Source organism: Dasypus novemcinctus, chromosome 10 (assembly GCF_030445035.2).
Source record: "Dasypus novemcinctus isolate mDasNov1 chromosome 10, mDasNov1.1.hap2, whole genome shotgun sequence".
NCBI classification, from domain to species: Eukaryota; Metazoa; Chordata; class Mammalia; order Cingulata; family Dasypodidae; genus Dasypus; species Dasypus novemcinctus.
The window spans coordinates 17,736,236-17,755,116 of record NC_080682.1 but is presented as its reverse complement, the minus strand read 5'-3'; positions in this window follow the sequence as shown (position 1 = coordinate 17,755,116).

Here is an 18,881-nt window from a genome sequence, read left to right as displayed (position 1 = left end):
AGGGAATTCTCCATCTATTTCTGTCATTTAGCTGCCTAGATGTAAATTATTAAATCGTGAACAATGAGTTAACCTATGCTTCCTGCCCTTTTCATAATATTTCCAACCTTAACTGAAAAATCCTCTTGTAACTTTATGGCTATTCAGTCTGTACAGACAAAAGACACTAAACGGGCATCATAAGTACATTACTTGCTAATATGCGTTAATTTCAGACTTTCCCATGCCAGATTTTGTAAATATGTGAGATTTAAATAGACCTACTTAAGAAAATACTGGGAAGCAGACTTGGCCCAATGGATTGGGCACATGCCTACCACATGGGAAGTCCGTGGTTCAATCCCGGGCCTCCTTGACCTGTGTGGAGCTGGCCCATGCACTGTGCTGATGCACACAAGGAGTGCCATGCCATGCAGGTGTGTCCCCCATGTAGGGGTGCACCCCTTAAGGAGAGCTGCCCAGCACGAAAGAAAGTTCAACCTGCCCAAGAATGGTGCTGCACACAGAGGAAGCTGATACAGCAAGATGATGTAACAAAAAGAAACACAGATTCCTGTGCCACTGACAACAACAGAAGTGGACAAAGATGAACATGCAGCAAGTGGACACAGAGAACAGACAACTTGGGGGAGGGGGAAAGGGAAGAGAAATAAATAAAAATAAAAATCTTAAAAAAAAAAAAAAGTAAATGCTACCATCTCTAGATATGGTGAAACAGTAGGATACTGCTCAACCATGGCTCTGCTATAACCTGATGCTTGGAGAAGTCCTTGAATCATGTTGTACCACATGTAGAAGTATGGAGGAAAGAGCCATTCACCAAGAATAAACAGTTTGTAATGAGATAAAGCTTGTCCAACATAATGACTCTAAGAAGACGCCTGAGACATAAAATAAGACAAGATTGAAAAAGCCAGGAGGCACCCATTCTCACATATACTGATTTTTCTTTCCTCAATTCAGTTAGATAGTCTAGGACAGTAATTCTTTATCTTCTTTGAGCCAGTGATTCATTTGAAAATCTAAAGGAAACTCTAGATCCTCTACCACCAAAATGAAACCTCTTACTTTATTTGCATACCATTCTATTGGATTGTCAGTCATGCTGAAGTCTATCCAATGTTTCCATGTAACAACTCCTTCTCTTGGAGAGAGTGACTTGGGTTTAGGTAACAATCAGTAAGTTTAGTCAATAGGCATAGGGATTGGGATGCTGGGGCACATTTAGAGAGTTCTTTTCCTTTACATTGGCCAGATCAGGGAAGGCAAAGCACTGAGTCTTCAGAGAAATGGTAAGTCACCAAAAGAGTATTTTTTGCATCACGAAGTATGCATTCTTCAAGATGGTATAGCTGGCATTCTCTCTAGGAAATTATTATAAAATCCCCCAACAAATGATTTTTTATTGAAATGAAGTAAAGTTAGAAAAAAATCATTGAAAGCCTTAGAAATCAGAAAAGAGCTGTCAAAAATTAACCCAGGAGCTATGAATAAATATAGAAAGAAGGCTTTTGGAGATTTTCTTACAGTAAGGCTGGGTCATTACAGCAATAAAATAGGTATATGAACTACAAATATTTATCAACATTAGTCATCTAAAATGTCTTCCTCTTCTCTAGCCATTTTCCAGGCACCTGATTCCCGAAGTGAAGAAAAAGAGAAAATCCTCCCAAAGGTATAAAGTCATATCCACAGAACTAAGTAAAAGAGTTTATTTCCCTGAAGTGATCAGTCATTACTTCCTTATGCATAGTTTTGAGGTTCTGACAGAATGAGTGGCCTAATTGAAAAAAAAGTCAAGATGTCTGCATCAGTAGAGGAGAATGGTAGCATACAATGAGTTTACCATCACAATCCTTGTGGAAGTTCTGTCAGAATGAGATTAAATGGAGAATGTTGTGGGAAAAGAACAGAAGATGGTATCAATTGTCATTATGAACATCGTCATCAACAATGACAACAAAGTAACTCACTGAGCAGCTACAATGTACACTGAAATTCTCCTCATGATCATGAAAATCAGTACAGCTAACCTAATGGTCACTTATTTGATATTATAATAGGTATGAAGTGCTGTCTAATAAATGCAAATCATATTTCAAATTTTCCTCTCACTCATTTTCTATCATACATCCGTGAACCCATTACATGTACATTGGAACTTCTCATGATATATTCCACAACTCTGAAACATCCATGTTTTTATCTCCCTAAGGCACAGCTTAGTTTATAAAGATCTCTCTTGTGGTTAATTCATTCTACCATAACCTATGTTTTCTTGGATGTTTAAAATATCTACTGAGTTTCAAATTTCATTCATAAAATCTTATTTTCTATTTACTTTTATTTTCTATATTTTTTCTTTGCCAAATTTAACTGGTCAATTTTGATAGTCCCTTTATCCTTCATCATACTATTCCTCTCATCTTTTATTTGAACATATTAAACATACTTAATATAAATTATTATATAATATTTAAATAACATTAGGTTTGTAGGCTTGACTTACAAATCCTTTACTGGAAGGGCCATGGCATGATATTACCACTGACTCTTTTTCATTGTGTCTTCTTCATTTGCATGTTCAGTGATTCATTATCATAAGTTCATAATTATTTGAACTTTATCTGTGGGATTTACTAATGCCAAAGTTTAAAGTGTATTCCTTCAGAAATGATTTATCTTACTTCTTTAAAGTACTTTAGAGAAATACTACCTAGAAACCATTTAACTAAAATTTTCGGTTGCACATTTTGGAGGCCATAAAGAGTTATAATGCTTACGATATATACTTACATGAGTACAAATAAGATGGCAAGAATCATCAGGGGGAATTTTTTTTTTAATTAAATTGTCTTTTTTGCAAGGCACATAGAAAACAAAAAAATGTTACATTAAGAAATATAAGAGGGGAGGCAGGATAAGATGGCATCTGAGTGAGTTCACCTTATGGCCTCTCCTCTGAAGAGGAGGCCAAGTGGGGTTGGAGTCTTGCCAGTGCGAACTGTTTTGAGGGGTTGCAAGGTGGAGGGTGTGTGGACATCGATTTGGAGAGAGTGGCGGAGGTGGTGCTTGATAAAGGTAGAATTTTGGCTTACAAGTACAGAGCTCGGAAGCTGTGGACTGGCAGGACACTTCCCCCTGCGACTGGCGGCAGCGGTATTTCCTGAGATCTGTTGGTTGTGCAGTGGCATTCCTGGGCCCCATGGTCCTTGAATGTGTGGTCCCAGGTCAGTGTCCCCTGAGACCCCATAGCCTGTGTTCCATGGACCTACGTGCCCTGGGTCTGCAGAGTCCCAGTCTTCCCTTTCCCAAGTCCAGCTCTCCCGGAGGTCCGGGATTGCCTTTTACCTGCAGTTTTGGACTGCCTCTCTGGGTAGGAGGGATTCGGTGGAGGGTGCAGAAGTGGGGCCTGGCTAGTGTGGGTTCGATTTTCTGGTGTTCCCCTCCCCCCTTTTATTCCTTTTCTTTTTTTCTTTTTTGGCGCTTGGCAGAGAATACCGGCTAGCTTGGAGAGAGTCTGGGAAGAGAGGAGTGGCGAATCTGCTGAAAAAGCCCTATTTACCTAAATATCCTGTGATAGGAAATTTGGCCTGGGAGAAGGTGGAGTCAGAAAATCAACTAGCCCTCTCATAGCACACCTAAAGGAGAGGGACTGTAGGAGTGGTTTCCAAGCCTCCAATAGCTTACTTGGGGTTCCTGATGAGGTGTGGGTGTTCTCTCTTTGGAAATTAAGAATCCTTGTCTTCTGTGGGGAGCTGATTTAACAAGGACCCACTGGAATCTCCTACGAGACCTCTCAGGCCACTTTTCTGCTGCCTGGGAGAGAGGGAAGTGAGGAATGGAGACCAAGGGGAATGTCAGATCCCTAAGCGTTTTACTTAACTACAAACAGGATTTCTTGCTTGAAACTTTCCCTAATATTTGGTTGCTTTTTCCTTGTTTTTCCTTCCTCTTTATGGCCCCAAGGCCCTTTTTCCTTTCTTTCTCTTTTTCTTTTTCCTGCTTACTTCCCCACTCCCTTTTGTCCCTTTTTTTTTCTCTTCCTTTGTTTCTCTGCTTTCTTATTCTTCTTACATTAGGTGCTGCAGGGAGAGCTTCACATTTGCTGTATTTCCTCATCCTCTATTTACTCTTTTCTGTGTGTATTAATTTTGGCCGCAAACACTATTCCCTTTCCTCTACATCTTTCTATCCTCCATCATTGATTGTTTCTCTTACATTACAGCTCTCTTGGTTTGCTCACCTATTTTTTTGACTTTTTATTACTAATACCTTTGTTCTGTTTTCTGCCTTATATTCACTCTTTATAATATTGTCCTCTCTTTTCTCTTTCCCTCTCTCCTAAACACACAGGCCTTTTAATTCACATTGTATTCCTCCCCATATTAAAATTTTTACGTACTCTACTTTTCTTACTGTTATAACTCTACATACCTTACATGAGTCTAATATCCATTCTCCTATATCTCACATGGTTCCTCAGTTAATATTTACTATCAATACTACTATCATTCATTTTCTTTTCTTACTTCTTTTGCTTTCTCTGGCCCTAATATTTTTCTTCAAGTGAACTTAGCTAAAACAAGGAAATGGAGTAAGAACAAAGTGACAAACAGAAAACATGCACACAAAAACAACTAGTTAAACTCCAAACTAGACAAAGAAGCAAAGCAACTGACTAAACTGGTCAAGATAAAATGACGACCAGAGAGGAACAAAAAACTACAAACCAAACCAATAATCAGGAAAACATGCCCCGATCCAATGAGCAAACTGAAAACCAGAAAGAGTAGAAGAACATCGAACAAGTAATTAAAGATCTCAAAATATATATTAGGGACCAGTTTGATAAGGTAAAGGAAGAGATTACAAACATGAAGAAAACAATTGGAGAGAATAAGGAAGAAATACAGATATGCTGGTGATGAACAGCACAATTCAAGAAATCGAAAATACACTCTCAGCAAGTCACAGCAGACTGGAAGAGGCAGAGGAGAGATTAAGTGATGTGGAAGACAGTATATCTGAAATCAAACAGATAGTAGAACTGGTAGATAAAAAGATAGAAAAAATCCAGCAGGGGTATAGAGACATGAATGAAAATGCAAAACATGAAAACATATGTATTATAGGCATCCCAGAGGGACAAGAGAAGGGAAAGCAGACAGAAAGGGTGTTGGAGGAAATAATGACTGAAAACTTCCTAAACCTAATACGGGAGATGGATGTACATGTCCAGGAAGTACAATGCACCCCAAAGAGCATAAATACCAACAGGCATCCCCCAAGACATATACTTGTCAAGTTATCCAATGCTCAAGACAAAGAGAAAATAGCAAAAGCAGCAAGAGAAAAGAGAGCCATCACATCTAAGGAGGCTCCATAAGATTAGGTGCTGATTTCTCATCTGAAACCATAGAAGCAAGAAGACTGTGCTATGTCATAGTCAAGGTACTAAAAGAAAAAAATTTCCAACCAAGAATACTCTATCCAGCAAAGTTAGTATTCAAAAATGATGGAGAGTGCAAAATATTCACAGAGAAACAGAAAGTAAGAGAGTATGCCAACAAGAATCCTATCCTTCAAGAACTACTAAAGGGAGTTCTGCAAGAAGAAAGAAATAAATGAGAGACTGAGCTAGAGGAGAGTATAATAGCAACTAAAAAGGAAAAAAAAAGGAAAAGAAAATGAAACAGAATATGGCAAACACAAATCTGAAGAAAATATGACTATTATAAGTAATTCCTGAAAGTAATAACACTGAATGTCAATGGATTAAACTCACCTGTCAAAAGACTCAGACTGGAAGATTGGATAAGGAAATATGACCCATCTATATGCTGTCTGCAAGAAACACACCCTAGACACAGGGAAATTGGAAGTGAATGGCTGGAAAACAATCTTACAAGCAAACAAAGACCAAAAAAAGGCAGGAGTAGCTAAATTAATATCAGACAAAATAGACTTTAAAAGGAAAACAATTGTGAGAGACAAAGATGGACACATATACATTAGTGAAAGGGGTAATCTTTCAAGAAGAAAGAAAAATCATAAAAATTTATGCTCCTAACAACAGTGCCTCAGAATACATGAGGCAAACACTGGAAAAACTAAGTGAAGGAATAGATGCCTCTACAATTATAGTGGGGGACTTTAATACACCACTCTCCACTTTGGACAGAACATGTCAAAAGAGAATCAATAAAGTAACAAAGACTTTGAAAAATGTATTAGAGGAGTTGGACCTAATTGACATATACAGAACATTACACCCAAATACAGCAGGATATACATTCTTTTCTAGTGCACACAGTTCATTCTCCAAGATAGACCAAAAATGGCCACAGAAAAAGTCTCAATGAATGCAGAAAGGTAGAAATCACAAAAAATAATTTCTCTGACCACAGTGGAATGAAGCTGGAAATCTGCAAGGGCCAGAGACCCAGATTTGGCACTAAGATTTGGAAGTTAAACAACACACTCTTAGAAAAACAGTGGGTCAAGGAGGAAAATTCAAAAGAAATTAATGACTACCTTGAAAATAATGAAAATGATAACACAATATATCCAAACTATGGGATGCAGCAAAAGCAGTAGTAAGAGGGAAATTTATACCAAATAATTCATACATCGAAAAAGAAAAAAGAGCTAAAGTTGAAGAACTAAATGCACACTTGGAGGAATTAGTTAGAAAACAACAAACTAAACCCAAAGGAAGAAGAAAGAAATAAAAAAGATCAGAGCAGAACTAAATGAAATAGAAAATAAAAAGCATTTGAAAAAATAAACAAAACCAAGAGCTGGTTCTTTGAGAAAATCAATAAAATTGACAAACCATTAGCTAGATTAACAAAGAAAAAAAGAGAGAAAATACGAATACACCAAATAAGAAATGAGAAAGGAGATATCACCACTGATCACACAGAAATAAAGGCTATCATAAGAGGATACTTTGAAAAACTATATACCAACAAAAACAACAATTTAGAGGAAATGGACAAATTCCTAGAAACACCTAAGCAGCCTACATTAACAAAAGAAGAAGTGGACAATCTCAACAAACCAATCACAAGTGAAGAGATAGAATCAATCATTAAAAACCTCCCAATTAAAAAGAGCCCTGGGACAGATGGCTTCACAGGTGAATTCTACCAAACATTCCAGAAAGAACTAACACCAATCTTGCTTAAACTCTTGCAAAAAATGAAAACAGAAGGTACATTTCCTAACTCATTCTATGATGCCAATATTACTCTAGTACCAAAGCCAAACAAAGACACCACCAGAAAAGAAAATTACAGACCGATCTCTCTAATAAGCCTTGAAAAAAAAATCCTCAACAAAATACTTGCTAATTTTATTCAACAACACATTAAATGAATTATACACCATGACCAAGTGGGGTTCATTCCTGGTATGCAAGGATGGTTCAACATAAGAAAATCAATTAATGTAATACACCACATAAACCGATTGAAGGAAAAAAATAACATGATCATATCTATAGATGCAGAAAAACATTTGACAAAAAACTGCACTCTTTTTTTTAGATTTATTTTTTGTTCATTTCTCTTCCCTTCCCCGTCCCAGTTGTCTGCTATCTGTGTTCATTCACTGTGTGTTTTTCTGTGCCTGCTTGTATTCTTGTCAGCAGCACTGGGAATCTGTGTCTCTTTTTGTTGCATCATCTTGCTGCATCAGCTCTCCATGTGTGGTGCCATTCCTGGGCAGGCTGTGCCTTTTTTGCACAGAGCACTCTCCTTTTGGGGCATACTACTTGCATGTGGGGCTCTCCTACACAGGGGACACCATTGCATGGCCCCGCACTCCTTGTGCACATCAGCACTGGGTGTGGGCCAGCTTCACACGGGTCAAGGAGGCCCAGGATTTGAACCTTGGATCTCCTATGTGGTAGGGGGACACCCTGTCCATTGGGCCAAATACGCATCCCAGAAATCTTTCTTGACAAAAACACTACAAAAGATTGGAATAGAACGAAACGTTCTGAACATGATAAAGAGTATATATGAAAAACCCACAGCCAACATCGTTTACAATGGTGAAATCCTAAAATCCTTCCCTTTAAGATCAGGAACAAAACAAGGATGCCCACTATCGCCCCTCCTATTTAACACAGTCTTAGAAGTCCTTGCTCGAGCACTGAGGCAAGAACCAGGCATAAAAGGCATCCAAATTGGAAAGGAAGAAGTCAAAATTTCACTATTTACAGATGACATGATCCTATACATAGACCCTAGACATAAACCCTAGAGGTCTACAACAAAGCTTCTAGAACTTATATATGAGTTCAGAAAAGTACCAGGTTACAAGATAACTACACAAAAATAAGTAGCATTTCTGTACACCAATATTGACAATCTGAGGAGGAAATCAGGAAACAAATACTATACACAATAGTAAATAAAAAAATCAAATATCTAGGAATAAATTTAACTCAAGAGGTAAAAGAATTACACACAGTGAACTACACAACACTGTTCAAGGAAATCAAAGAATAGCTAAATAAATGGAAGAATATTCGCTGTTCATGGATAGGAAGACTAAATATTATTAAGATGTCTATCCTATCAAAACTGATCTACACATTCAATGCAATCCCAATAAAAATCAACACAGCATTCTTTAATGAACTAGAGAAGCTATGAAATTTATGTGGAAAAGAAAGAGGCCTCGGATAGCCAAAGACGTATTGAAAAAGAAAAATGAAATTGGAGGAATCACACTACCTGACTTCAAAACATACTACAAACATACGACAAAACAGCATGCTATTGGCACAAGGATAGACACACTGACCAATGGAACCGAACCAAATTGAGAGTTCTGATATAGATCCTCATATATACAGCCATATGGTATTTGACAAGGCCACCAAACGCTCTCAACTGGGAGAGAATGGCCTCTTCAACAAATGGTGCCTGGAGAACTGGATAGGCATATGTAAAAGAATGAAAAAGGATTACCAACTTACACCTTATACAAAAATCAACTCAATATGGAACAAAGACCTAAATATAAGACACAAGAATATAAAGACCTTGAAAAGCAAAGTAGGGAAGCATCAAGAGGAACTTGCAATAGGAAACAGCTTCATAAACTTCACAGCAAAAGTAAGAGCAGGAGAAGAACAAAATGATTAATGGGACTTCCTCAAAATTAAAGCCTTCTGCACCTCAAAGGAGTTTGTCAGGAAAGTGAAAAGAGAGGCTACACAATGGGAGAAAATATTTGGTAACCATATATCTGATAGGAGACTTATATCTTGCATATATAAAGGACTCCTATATCTTAAAAATAAAAAGACAAAGAGCACATTTAAAAAATGGGAAAAAGATAAGAACCAACCCTTCTCTAAAGATGATACACAAATGGCTAAAACACATGAAAAAATGTTCAAAATCACTAGCTATTAGGGAAATGCAAATCAAAACAACAATGATATACCATCTTATTTCCATAAGACTGGCAACTATCAAAAAATTAGAAGACTACAATTGTTGGAGAGGATGTGGAGGAATGGGAACACTCATCCACTCCTGGTGGGAATATAGAAGGATCCAGCCATTATGGAGGACAGTTTGGTGGTTTCTCAAAAAATGAGCTATAGATTTGCCATATGACGCAGAATTCCACAAATATATATTCCCAGAAGATCAGAAAACAAGGACACAGACAGATATATGCCCACCGATGTTCATAGCAGCACTATTCACTATTGCCAAAAGTTGGAATCAACCCAAATGCCCATAAACTGAGGAATGGATAAATAAAATGTGGTGTGTACATACAATGGAATACTACTCAGCTATAAGAACAAATACAGTACAAACACTTGTGATTACATGGATGAATCTTGAGAACTTTATTTTGAGTGTAGCCACCCAGGCTTTGAAGGACAAATACCACATTACCTCTCTGATATGAAATAAGTAAACCAAGTTGTCTCAGAGACCTAGACACTGGATGACAAACTTTAAGGTAGTTGGAGGGTACTGGAAGGCTTTGAGATGACAATTACTTGGGTGAAATCTATGATAAATGGGAGGTAAGTATTTGTACAGGGAAGGGATAAAATGGGGGCATAAGGAAACTTTTGGTGGATCTGCATGGGCTTTAGGGGCGCTATGGATGGGGGGATGGGTCAGATTGCCCGAGAAATTGGGGAGACAGTGAGGGGAACATTTGATCATGGGAGATTGTCAGGTATGTGGTTGAAATTGTGCTGCAGAGAAAACTCTTTAGAGAAGGTAATATGGAAGTTTACCTGTTTCGGATGCATTGGGGGCGGGGGTCATCTGACACAGGGCAAGCTTCTAGGGAGTGTGTGAGTGCTCATTTTTTGTTATAGTGGATTATATCATTGGGTGGAGACCCATACAATGAGAGTGAAGGTATACTCACATCTTGGGGAGGACTGATGCTCTCAAACAGAGGGAACTGTATCTTTTGAGAGAATTGGTGGCTCCCAATGAATTAGGGCAGTCAAGTATGTCAAGCCCTCAATATTTTTGCAAGTATTTCTGAATATGGACCATCAAGAAATGAATATTGATTGTCATGTTGGGCCCTGAAGGGAGGAGAAAAGAGATGTTGAATACATGGAATCAGGGTAACTGTGGGGTAATGAAAGTGTTCCACAATATCATGCCATGATGAATATAGGTCATGTTAACTTACACCAAAAATGTATAAAAGTCTATAGGCTAAAATGTAAACCATAAGGTAAAATGTGGGGTGGCAAACTTGGCCCCATTTTTAAGGCATCCGTCTACCACATGGGAGGTCCGCAGTTCAAACCCTGGACCTCCTTGACCCGTATGGAGCTGGTCCATGTGCAGTGCTGATGTGCCCAAGGAGTGCCGTGCCATGCAGGGGTGTCCTCTGGATAGGGGAGCCCCACGCACAAGGAGTGCACCCCATAAGGAGAGCTGCTCAGCGCTAAAGAGAGTGCACCCTGCCAAGGAATGGTGCCGCACACACGGAGAGCTGAGACAACAAGATGACACAACAAAAAGAAATATAGATTCTCGTGCTGCTGACAACACAAAAGTGGACAAAAAGACTCAGCAAATAGACACAGAGAACAGACAACTGGGGTAGGGGGGAAGGGGAGAGAAATTAAATAAATAAATAAATAAATAAATAAATCTTTTAAAAACATGTAAAGCACAAAATAACTAAAAATTTAGAAAATTGTATGTCTAAACTGTAAACGATAATGTAAACCCAAATTGAACCATGTTTGAAAGCTATTGTTTCAATATCTATACATTAGCTGCAGCAAATATAATCTAAATATGTAAAAAGATCACTGTTGGGGAAGGGACAAAGGGTTTGATGTTGGGTATGTGGGAGTACTATATATTGTATATGTGAATTACTGTGACTTAAAATTTATGTCAAGAGAAACTTAATAATCAGGAAAAAAAGAAAAAGAGAAAGAGGTAGACAAAGGAAAGAGGAAGAAATGGAAGAAATTGCCTTGCCACTGTACATACAGGCAACACCTGTAGCAGTGATGAAAGGCAACATGTCAAAAACAAAGATTTTTCATTTTTTCGTTTCTTTGATACCCCAATTTATTTTCCTTTATTTAATATTTCTGAATTACTATGTATTCTATATCTAACCTTTAAACCCATCATTTAATTCCATTTTTATGTTAATGGAACCTGGCAATGTATTGGGCTTCTTTTTTGAAGATGTTTTGGACTACAGAGAGGTTCAACTATGGTAGAGGTGGGGCATTTGTGTGGGGTGTCATTGGTGCAATGCAGAGAGTTGGGAGGGAGTTCTCCAGGGCATATAAACAAGGTACATTGAAAGGTTTGGATATTTTCATAGTGGTTTCAGTTGGAAACCACATATGAAGGAGTGCTGAATTCCTGACCAGGGGAGCTCTATCACATTCCCCAATGGAACAACAATCACCTGAGTGCAATGGAAAAGACTAATAAAGATGGATGGTCCAATGATAAGTCCTTGATACTGATGGCTCTGATTATGAGCCTTTGTGTCTGAAATATGAATTAGGTCTATAGCTGTGGGGTGCCTAAGAATTACCTCCTGAGAGCCTCCATATTGCTCAAATGTGGCCACTCTCTCAGCCAAACTCAGCATATAGATGCATTGCCTTACCCCCAGTGTGGGACATGACTCCTGGGGATGAGCCTTCCTAGCACAGAGGGATTACTAACAAGTACCTGCTGATGATGTAACTACAAAAAGACCATGAACAAAGAGATCAACTGAGATCAGCTGAATATTTCAGCCTACATGTAATATCAGGTGTTAAAAACTGCATTTTGGCTTTGGATAAAAAGGGGGGAAATGGAGAGGACAAGTGAGTTTATATGGCTAAGATTCTCCAAAAAGAGTCAGGAAGTCATCAGGGGGTGATGCGTATGAATGCCTAGGCAGGGTACCAGAGACAGCCAAGGTAAATGGAAACCCAGGTGCTGGTTCTCCAGAGGGCTGAAACGACCCACATGTTCTATGTTCAAGGCAGATGGCTCTGGAGTTCAGGGCCATGTCAGTTGGCCCAACTTTGGAGTTTGTGTTCCTGAGTGTGATGGAGTTGGACTCAGTTATAACCTTTCTACACATGCCTCTTCTGTCACTTCTACCAGACCAGTGGTTGGCGTTTAGGTTGGTCTATACTCAGGAGACCTGAATGTCTGAACTTTCCATGTCACAGCCAGGCCCTGGGCCTCAACAGACTTGTAGCTCCTACCCTCTGGTTTCTTGGACTTACCCTGGCCAGCTAACAGGGAGGTGAAGGAGGTCAACCACCACACCAGGGAGCCAAGAGTGCCTACAACTGCAAGCAGGAGAATTTCACCCATCATGCATGTGGAATCAAAACACCATCTTGTTGTAGGGGGAGACTGGACATAGCCATCCCACATCCACAAGATGGAGGAATAGAGTATGGATTAGAGTGGACTTGCTGGTGTTCTGCTGGGGAACTATTGTGATTAGTAAGGGAAGAAATTGTAGTAGTGATGTGGATAGGGTGGCCACGGTGGCTGCTGATGGTCAGGAGAGGGAAGAAGATATATGGTGTGGGGGCATTTTCAGGGTTTGGAGTTGTCCTAGGTGGTGCTGCAGGGATGGATGCTGGGTGTTGTGTGTCCTCTCATGGCCCACTGGGTGGACTGGGGGAGAGTGTGGACTACAAGGTGGAACACTGCCACAATGATGTAAGAGTTTGTTGATAGGGGAGGGGTGGTATGGGTGGGGTGCGGGGCATATGGAGACCTCATATTTTTGCATGTAACATTTAAAAGAATATAAAGAAAAAAAAAAAAGAAATATAAGCGGTTCCAACATTCCCCATACCCGACCACACCCCCACTCCTCCCATATCAACAACCTCTTTCATCATCATGGCACATTCATTGCATTTCGTGAATACATTTTGGAGCTCTGCTGCACCACATGGATTATATTTTACATTGTAGTTTACACTCTCCCCCAGTATATTCAGTGGGTTATGGCAAGATATATAATGTCCAGCGTCTGTTCCTGCAATATCTTTTAGGACAACTCAAGTTCCAAAAATGCCCTCATCAGGGGAGATTTTTAAAAATTTTTCTCTGCTACTCCCAAACAAAGGCTAAGAGAAATGTCCCTAACACTGCCACATTGTATAGAGTTTGTTTTTGTCTAGTTTTCTCTCTAAGAGTATCATCCTTTAAAGGACTTTCAGTTTTGTAAGATGAGAAGTTTTCACTAATCCAAATTCACACACTCCTTTTCTACTACCTTCACACACATGTCCATTAAAATACATGTCTTGGAGGGGATGGAGCTCAAACAGTTGAGCACCCACCTCACACATGCGAGGTCACAATTTCAGTTCCCAGTTCCCCCTAAAGAAGACAAGCAAACAACGATCAGACAATGAACAGACATTGAACATTAATGGGTACACCTGAGACTTGATTTTATCTTCTAACTCTACAATTACCCACATTCCATGATCCTTCCTATTTGCCTTCATTTTTACTTGCAAAATCATCAGTTGCAGTGTGAACTTATCTTTTTCTAATAAAACATTGCTGGGAGTGGATAAGGCTCAAGAGGTTTAGCTCTTGTTTCCCACATGGGAGATCCCAGATTCCATCCCTTGTGCCTTAAAAAAAAAAAAAGGGAAGCAAACAAAAAACAACAACTCAGGGGAGCCAATGCGGTATAATGGTTGAGCTCCTGCTTCCTGTTTACAAGGTCTTGGGTTCAATCCCCAGCCCCAATGCCTAAAAACAAAAGCAACTTTTTAAATGTATCCAGCAGCAAGGAACCTGTGCTACAAGCATTTTTAAACATGTTTTCACCTAAATTTATACATGTATTTCTTAGACAGTTTCCTTCTAAGTTATTTCAGTTGCTAATTGCACCAAATATTTTATTACGCCAAACATGACTATCCTTCCCACTTACGATAACAGATTCCTCGTTACCTAACCCTAAAGATACTTGCAAATATTAAGGTTTTATTTTCCTTTACAATGGCATATCATTATCTGTAAAAATTTCCATAATACTTATGATGAGTGATGTTACAGTAACAAACAATTTAAAACAAGGGTTTATTTCTTACTAGCATATTAACCACTATTACCCACATTTAGCTGGGGATTTTTTTCCTGTGTCATACCATCATTAGCATCACTCTAACCATCATCATAATCATCATTTTCTTGATCAGTCAGTAATAGGAACATTGGAAGAAGAACAGATGGCAAATCACCTACATATAAAGCCTCATTCTGGAAGGAACTATGCTACATATTCTCATGTCTCTGCCTGAAAAGGACATATGTCACATATGTTTCAATTGCTGGAACAACTCTCATGGCCACACCTGACTTCAAAGAGATGTAGAAGTATAATCTTCCTGCAGGGAGTGGAGGGGAAGCAGATATTGATGCATAGCTACACAATCTATTAAAAGGGTGATGGGTTTCATTATTTCCATTTTTCCTAAATTGTTTTGTAAATTTGTGCCCTTTTCCTAAAATATCCCATAATAAGTAATGCCAGGAGAATATCCTCTTCTTCCATCTGTTTTGGGCATCTTTGATTTCATTATTCCTTAGGCTGTAGATCAATGGATTTAACGTGAGGATCACCACAACGAATAAAACAGAAGCCAAATTGTTTTGGTTAGAAGAATCATCAGATCTAGGACACTAATACACCAAGTTACCTGATACATAGTAGAGTGTCAATGCTGCTGGGTGAGAAGCACATGTGTTGAAGGCCATTGATGTGCCTTCAGCTGAAGTGATCTTCAGAATGTTGGCAATGATTTAACCATAGGATGCTAGGATAACCAGGATAGATAAGAATCCAAAAATCACTATGACCACAGTTGTGATGACTTGTAAGACACAGCTTTGGTAACTTATTAGCTTAGAAGCTTGAAGTTTTGAAGCCATAAAAATGTCCAATTGAGGCATCATCAAGGCAATGCTTTCTACTGGAAGACCAGCTGTGGTGATCCTGGGAATCCATCATATATCAAGGACTATGGTGGTACCTACTTGTCTCTCCTTTCCTCCCTGGTTTTATCACTCTAAGTTTCTCTCTCTCTCTCTCTCTCTCCTCTCTTTCTGTCTCTCCCCCCCCCCCCCACCCTTTCCCTCTCTCTATTCAACCCAGTTATAATGGACTCCAGTAATAGGATTAAGATACACCCTTGGCATTGTCTTAACTGAAGTAACCTAATCAAAAACTCCATGTACACTAGGTTTTCACCCAGAGGAAGAGATTAGTTTAAAGGACATGGTTTTCTGGGATACATACACTTTCAAACCACCATGGTGGTATAGAGCAGGGGATTACAAATGGCAGAATATCTATTATAAGCCATGGCTGCCAGAAGACAGCATTCAGTCAGACCCATGCCAGCAAAGGAGTACCACTAGGCACACTCTATAAAGGAAATGGATTTCTGCTCCTAGAAGTCAATACTTGGATAGGTTCTTTCCCTTAAATTCTATATGCTTACATTAATACTGCTACCCACTATGTTTCTGTTTCAGTATGTCACATGCCTTTCACCCATCACTTCGTATTTAATTATTTGGCATCATTGGTGCTGTGAGCATCTTAATCTAATAAGCAGAATGTCAGTAGAGTTGGATTTTCTTTTTACCTAGTGAGACAACAGGATTCTTGATTGTTCACTTCATAGTTTATTTTTTTTCTCCTAAGGAGGGCATTTAACACAAACAGGCACTTACACACTAATACGCAAAAATGTTTTAAATGTTATCTTTAGTTTTGCTTCTGCATCTTTTCAAATTCCCTTTGCTGTTTTAATGGCATTTGTTTAATTACTTTGCTGATTTATTTAATTGAGTTTACCGTTGAAGCTCTGATTATTCTTCAGCCTGCATTTACTTGGCACTCTTGTATCTCTCAGTATAGTTGGCCAATGGAGATTGATTAAGGCCTCTCACTTACTTCAACACAAGAGCTTTCAATCATTAACACCTTCTTTAAATTAACGTCATTAGAATGCCAGTAGAATTTTCTCATTTTTTCTCTGGAATATGGACTCTCCATATTCCTCACTTAGAGTGGGGAAAAAAATTGTTCCCTATTTGGAAATTTTGCAAATAATTTTAGTAAGAATTTAGTTTGGAATGAGCAAGTCACCTTAGTAAAACTTACCATCTTGTCCAAAACTTACTTTTAAAAATACGAGACATTTTCAGTTTTACAAAATTACAGAATGATATTAATGTAACATTTTACTAGCTCAAATATTGTCAAAAATGCCATTCAAAATCCTTCCAAATTTGTTCTCCTTGATTGTTCAGCAGGTAACACAATTTTTATTATTCATCATCAGAGGACGAAACATTAAAGGTTCATCTTGGTACGAACAAACCCAGCTGCATATTTCAGGAATATCTAATGGCTGAAAAGCCAGGATCTATTAAATGAACCACATGCATGTCTCTAAAGATTTTGGCCATCTTCTAAGGCTCCATTTCTCATTCTCTATTATCTAGGCCCTGTCAGTGTCCATAAAGAAGTGAAATACCAAAAGCAGATGATACCAGAACTACTTGGGGCTCAATGTTTCTGTTTACCTCATAATCTTCCTAAAACAATTCTAATGAGTAATGAGTTTGATCTTTACTTTCTAAATACTAATAGTAGCACATCACTAAAAATACGTGAAAAAGCGAAAAACATTCAATACCTTAGAAACATTGTTAGGTTTGTTTTAGGGAGATTATTTGGGCCAAAGGGCAATGATAAAAATAAGTACACACTCTCAACCCCTAGGCTATCAATGATTCAGGTTCTTTGACCTTCAACTAAATGCAAGGGAAAATCTGAGTCTTTGCAGTAAAATTCACCATTAACTTTCATGGTCTTACCCATATTTTCCTCTTAACTTCCATGTCTCCTGACACTACCTTACTATGAATTAATCCCGTTCTATTTCCTACTTCCTCCACCAGTTTAAAATATGCTTCTCCTTTCTCAAATTAATTGGCAAAATCCAGCCCATGATCTTCCTCTTGAGCGAACCTATCACTGACACCTTGCTAGTCTCTTTGATTCTTACTTTTCTTGCCTCCCTTAGCTTGTAGATCTGTTGGAATCACCTTCCATTGAACTATCCATAAAATACAGAATATAAATGTATATATATATGTATAGCTTAGCTCCTAACTAGATATGAGGATAGAAAATCTTTCTTATTTTTCTCTTCCTCCTTACTACTGACCTTGATGCATTTATTGAGAAAGCCCTTAGTAATACCTAGTCGATTGACTGTGTTCCATTATTTATTGTATAGCTATATCTGTATTCAATTACTGTGATCAAATAACTGTACTTTTAGTCACAGAGGGTGATCTTAGTTAGAATATGTGGTTCAGTTAAGAGTATGTTATGGGATTTGCCCTTGGTGTAAATATTATTCACAAGCCAGTGTGCCTATGGAATTAAATTTTTATTGTCCTCAGTTTCATCCCCTGAAAAAGTACATTACTGGCAATTTCCTTTAGTACTTCAGGTCATGGTTCTCAACAGCATCTCATGGAGACATTTCTTGGATGGCAGCAGCTCCCAGGCACTACACTTATCCCCAGAAACCCCCAGAATTTCAACTTCCAATATCTATTAGCACTTGTATTCATCACCTCTCTGAGCCCATATAAACCCCTCAGACATAAATCTGTGCAATATTATGGTACTTTACACCACTAACACCTACCAGTGGTCCACTACATCTGAAGCTCTAAGGGCTCTCTAAGAACAGACTTCTTACATAAACTCACACATTTTCAAAGAACAATGCTTCAGAGTACACACCAATGCCTGGATTGGAGGTGCCACATCCTTTACTCATGCTGCACTGCCTGGGTGGCATGGGGTGAACCCATAGGTTCTGCCATTATCACCTATAGGGTCAACAATCCCCCTTCTCTCAATCCAGGCCATGTGCATTTTAATGGAAGATTCAGCAAATGTCTCTGATACATAATCCTTTATAAGAATAATCCATGTGACTTTTATCCAAATTGAGATCCCAAGACAGCATTAAGAAGTGGACTTGGCCCAGTGTTTGGGGCATCCATCTACCACATGGGAGGTCTGCAGTTCAAATACTGGGCCTACTTGACCCATGTGGAGCTGGCCCTTGCACAGTGCTGATGTGCACAAGGAGTCCCCTGGCAGGCAGGGGTATCCCCCATGTAGGGGAGCCCCACCGGCAAGGAGTGTGCCCCATAAGGAGAGCCTTCCATCATGAAAGAAATTGCAGCCTGCCTAAGAATGGTGCTGCCCACACAGAGAGTTGACGCAGCAAGATGATGCAACAAAAA